This window comes from Manacus candei, unplaced genomic scaffold (assembly GCF_025592945.1).
Source record: "Manacus candei isolate 608988 ecotype Guabito, Panama unplaced genomic scaffold, ASM2559294v1 h1tg000017l, whole genome shotgun sequence".
Classification (NCBI taxonomy): domain Eukaryota; kingdom Metazoa; phylum Chordata; class Aves; order Passeriformes; family Pipridae; genus Manacus; species Manacus candei.
Genome location: NW_026138065.1, coordinates 3,763,793 through 3,769,792, shown reverse-complemented (window position 1 = coordinate 3,769,792; position 6,000 = coordinate 3,763,793).

The following is a 6,000-nucleotide window of genomic DNA, read 5'->3' as shown; positions in this document are numbered from 1 at the left end:
ACATAAAGTTTTGTCATGCACATAGTCACTCTGGTTGTTCCTTTCCCATCAACTTTGATCCCCCATTGTCCTTTTAATGTTGTTTTACAAGATATCTCAGTTCTGTTTCAATTGCAGGTTCCCATAGTCCCTGAAGCTCATTATCCCTCACTACTGGTGAAAGAAAGAAACAACCTAGGACCTAAATGTATACTGAATTTCAAGGAGGTAGCTATTTGTAGTGATATCTCCATGCATTTATTTTTCCTTATGCAGTGCTTGCATAACCACCCCCTCTGAGCCCTGACTGTTCAAAGTGCAAGTGCAGCTGAAAAGTACTATTTAATCCACTTGAACTGGCACAGAAAACTAGCTTTATCAACAGAGATGAGCTTATTTGTTTCATCATGTATGGCAAGATGCACAGCTTTTATTTTTTTGCCAAACTAAAAGCAAAATCCCTTATATTTATGTAGTGTACTTATGGTCTTGCTCCAAACAGCTGAGAGCAAAGTCTTAGATCATGCTTTATGTCTGCTCCATTTTAAAAATGCACATTAGAGGAGATTCCTGCAGATGGAAGGTATCTTGGTCTCTGATTAGGGCTGGCAGAAAGTTGTTATAAGCACATTTGACTTCTGACTAGGATTATGTAACATTTGTTGGTAATTAATAAAATAGTTCATGCTAGTCAGAGGTACAGTGTTAACAGGTGCTCTTCATAGTAAGTTTTATAAAGAATCCAAGGTAGAACACCAATCAGGCAGAGGTCCAAGTGGTTGGGTCCTTCTCTAAACACTCAATATGCTTTTTTCCATCAAATGACGAGGGAAATGTATTAATTTTGATAGAGAAGGAGGGTCAAAAGTCTTTATTTGAATATGGCATTCTATAACACTTGGATTAAGAGTTTCAAACTCTCCATTTGTTTTCACAGTGAAAATTAAAATACTTTTATTCTTTTTCAATAACTTGGGAAAAAGGGAAAACAATAAAACACATTAAGCAGAACAGTAAACAATTTTCCGTTGCCTTTATCTACAGTCTTTAGAGAAAGTTTTTATAAGGGAAAGCCCCTTCTACTTTGTGTTAAAGAGGTCAATAAGTGTCCCTTTGGGACAAAAAGTTATAATTAGTTGAAATCAGTGCTACTTCTTTAAAGCAAACTGAGGCCACACAGCGAAAGGAAGAAAAGCATGGAAATTAGAAAGAGAAAATAACTTCAACTCACTTGCGCCTGGAAAAAGACAGACCCAGCACATTGTCTTATCAACCACTCCAAAACCTGGCAAACTCCTAGCAGCATCTGATGACTACAATGCTGCTTTTAGCTGCCCTTTTAGTCATGGGTTCATAGCGGTGAAACAAGACATGCCACAGCCTTAATCAGCTAAGTCACACCTCCTTGGAAAACACACACACATAAAGGTCAGAAAAGATCTCTAAGAGGAAGGTAGAAAAGAAAATGGACACATGAGATAGGAGGTGATGGTGAAACCCACTGTTGTACATTATATAGATTCCATTCGGTGTCATGGATTTAGCTTGACTCGGGAGAATGATAACACCCTTCAGTCTCTCCTCAGTGGAGATGGACAGGAAATCTGTCAGGATTAGAAGACAACTGTCCATCAGCCTCATATGTGTGTTTCCTTAATTGCAACAATTTCAGGCCCAAGGAATCAATGATGGAAGAAAGACAGGGGATTTACTAATGATTAGTTATTTTAGAAAGATCAGTCAGTCATGTATTTTGATTCGTCTTTACACAATGCAGTATTTTACACATTCTGTGTCTTTATTATTAAAAAGAAAAAAGGTCAGACTTATTGAGACATGGCAAAAGCAATCAGATCATTGGAATTGTACTAAAGGAAATGTTTCAGCACTAGCAGAGATAACCATGTGATTTCCTTAAACCCTGCAACAGTCTGTAACTTCATTTTTCAAAGTACAAAAAGCCTATTTTTCTCGGTTTTCTTAGATTATTGGGTTTACCCTGGAGCATACAAAATTCATTATTTTCAAGGCCAATTGGATTTGCCTTTGATTTGTTCTTGATCCCACAGAATCTTGACATAATAAAGATTAGATCTAGAGATAATAAAGATTTTCAGCCACCCCAGTTGCACTTTCCTTATTATTTTGCTGAGATTTGTCTGTATCCATCACCTTCCTTCAGGATATTAGTTCATGTCACAGAAACTGTATTGCAAATTTTAGAAGTTGTTATCAATCTGAAACGATCTTGCTTTATTAATTTTTTGCTATTAATTCTTCTTAGTACTCTTAAAAAATCCTTGTAAACATGCATAATTCAGGATATTATTACTAAAGATTTTTCAGAATGCATATTAGAATTTCGTCTGCATACAAAGACCCTGTTCCTACAGCTCATATTCTTCTGGGTGGCTTTGTTATAATAAGACTGAAAAAAGGGACTTTTTTAATATGACTAATCAAAAGATTTGTGAACAAGTTTTTGACTCATAAGCAACTGACAAAATACACAAGTATCAATTCATGTGCAGAAACAAGGCCCAGCAACTGTGTGGCCTCACTGAGCATGTGTCTAGAATAGACATATCATTTGACTTTAAAAAAACCCTATATAAATGAGTCCCATCTTTTTGATCAGATCATGAATCACACAAACCACATTCTCCTGAAAAAGCCCTCTCTCACTACATTTAGTGGAATACATCCAAAGTAGATTTCTCAGAGAGACTGTGCTCCCATCTGTGGTGACATTAGCAGTAAAAAAAATACCTCTTCATATGCTTGCTACCCATCCTAAAATGAAACAATGAAACTCAATCCATGACAGGGAAAAGGCAAGGCAACAGCTGCATGCAGGTGTGTATGGAGTGGCAGGTTACATCTATGGGGTGAAGCAATGTGCTCTGTGGGGAAATTAAGCAATGGGGCCCACTCTGGGCTGCTCAGAGCACCACATCTGCCAGGTCTGCATTTCTTTGGACACAGCATAGCAGCAAGAAGTTCCTGCAATAGAGCTTTCACAGAGCTCCTTCCCACAGAGAAACCTACAGTGAAAAGGAAACCAACTCTAGCCCTGGATACTCAGTATGCCTGGGATTTGTTTTTGCATGCCATCCCAAACATACAGTGCTTGAACTGCAAAATTACAGAGATAATTTAATTACTGAGTGTAAATTGGAAGTACATAGATACACAGGACTGTAACAGAGCCATCGCCACTGAAGACAACCAATGCCATAGGGGGAACAGTTGGTACAGGGGCATCCACAAGAACACTGTTGCATAAACATACTTAAACCCTTTATAAGAAACAAGACTTTCAGCACAATATGAGAATTTCAAACATTGCACTGTGATGGGGGGAACACCAAGAGACTCAGGAGGATATCAGCAATGCAATACTCCCTTAAAAAAGCAAGGAGTTTTTTAGCAAAAATGCTCAGAGGACTGAAGAAAGTGAGATGCACACCAGACTTTCAAGAACAATAAAGAAGTAAAAAACCCATCTCCTCTCCAATCAGGCTGTGGGAAAGTGAGAGGAGGTGAAGATTTCCTTTCTGATCCAAACTCTAGGTTTTTTGTTTGTTTGTTTTATTTTGATCCTGAACATAGGATAGAAAAGTCGTCTGAACATCTGATGTTTCTTGATATCACCGTTAGTAGCAATTCAGCCTTGGCTATCTACACACCTCCCATTTACCTAAGAATTCTTTAGAGGAAGGAGAGTATAGAATTGAAGTAGGGGAATGAGATGGAAATATTTTGCTCATTATAGGAAAGACGTCAATGCAACATCCAGGGACATATATCAGGAAAGTACCAATCCCTAGATCTGTACTGCACCACAGGCATTTCTAGTGGGGAGCAATAGCTCTGAGCAAGATCAGGCACATGCCTGTTACACCATTACGTATAGTTCTGATATAATAGATGTCTCCTGAGATGTTCCAGTGAGATATGTGTTCCCTATAATAAGTCAGCAACCCTTGATTTGTCAGAGAAGAAAAAAAGTCTTGTAACAACAAGAAAACATTGTAAGAAATCACTTCATATTTCTGCTTGTACTTAAGTTCTTACACATCAGTGCCCATTGAAAGCAATATATCAATATTCTCAGGTGGTCATATTTAATAACAGTAGGCACAGGAGTAAACACCTTAACTTTTTGTTACAGAATCTACTGCACCGAGGCCTCATCCTCGGAAAATGTTGTTCTCTGGAAGAATCAATTCAGGTGACTCAGTACTGCCTTGCAAGTTCTGAGTAACCTCTTCTATTTTAAGTAGTGTTTCCCCTCAACATTAGTATACCAGCATCTCTGCGAAAAGCAATAAGCTCCTGACTAATATTCATTTGAGAGAATTAACTCTCCTCCTCTCTCTGTGGGTCGAATAACACATGCAATTACTCGGAATGGGTTTGACACTTTTTAAATACAGTGTTATTTAAGGGAGTGAGTGTGCCATACACTTGGAGTGAGGAATTGTTTGTTGTACATCAGCCTGGAAAATCCTTTTCAGAGGATTAGATGTGAGCCCAGAACATCAAAGCATTTGAAAATAACACTGATCCTTTGAGGTGATATTCTATGGGAAACCACTGCAGAGAACAAGACATTTGAGTTAGGAAAGTTGTAGTTCTATTTGATCAAAGATCAAGTAATAAAGCAGTTTATGTAGGTAATGAAATTATGTAATGTTTAACAGCCAAGCCAGGAAGAAGTTCCCTGCCTCAACAAACTCTTCGGGTTTGCATCATAAGAAGCAACAGTAGAGCTTGATGCTTACAGCAGTTGTTTAAGCAAAAGGTATTTGACAGTGGAAAAGCGTGATACTGCGTCTTATTTGACTGTGGAGCCCTGAACCACATCCCAAAACAGTGAGGAACAGTAGGGACACAAAAACAGTAGGAGAGATAAAAGTGCATAAAAGAAAGTTTGATAATTTCAAAGGGCAAGGAAATCACAGAAGCTTAGATCTGAACACACATATTTTGCTTGCAGGATGAATTTCATTTTACAGATGGCTATTACTTTTTCATCTCAAAGACCACTACACTATACATGCTGGCTTCTGCTAAACAAATACATTCTGTTTCTTTCCTATCCCCATGAATTTCCCATTTTTCTTTAATATGAATTTTAAGACATTTGAATTTACATAATCCGAGTCACAGCTCCAAAAGCTACAACTGAAATGTAGCTAAGAGCTGTTCTCTGGACCTCCTACACCCAGAGAGAGCTCTGGCTAAGTAGAGAACTATAAAATTTCCTTTAGGTGACCAGAAGGTTTGTGTATTTGTGTGACTCCTGACTGATAATATTCTACAGACACTCATACATGTATTTAGGGATGGCAGTAAACATAAAACTCAAGATCTGAAATCTAAAAGTCTGCTATGCAACCAATGGAAAGTTTCCTTCTCGATCGGGTCTTCTCTTTCCCTTTCAGTGTTACATAAAAAAACCTTATAGGTTTGATTCCATTTAATTGTCAGCTATAGTGGATTTTTTTTAGTCCAAAAATTTCAACACTATCTTGAAACAGTGTTAAGCTAAGGACAGCTAGTGATATGAACGAGTGTAACTTGACCCTATTTTTCTAAGCAATATAGTTACTGAAACAGTTAATCTCTCATGCTGTATCTGTGTTTTCAAACTAAAACTGCAAAGAGAAGGGAAATTCAGTAAATAACTTTGAGTATACAAATACCATTACTGGGTATCAGAGAACAGAATACACTGTAGAGAAGATGACAGATGTCAAGTTTCTTAAATGTTTTTAAGGAACCTAGACTTGGAAAGTGATTATCTCCTGAATTATCTCCTTGTCTGTGTCTGCTTCTGTGTTTATTCAAGTAGCATTCTTCTTCTTCTCATATTCACATGAAAATTGCTGACTTTTGGTAAAAGAAAATACATTATTTCACATCTACCCTATAACAACACAAAGATAAACTTAAAAGAATGACAGTAAACACACTAATGTTATCTAGAGTCCCAGTTGGGACCCAGATTGGTAC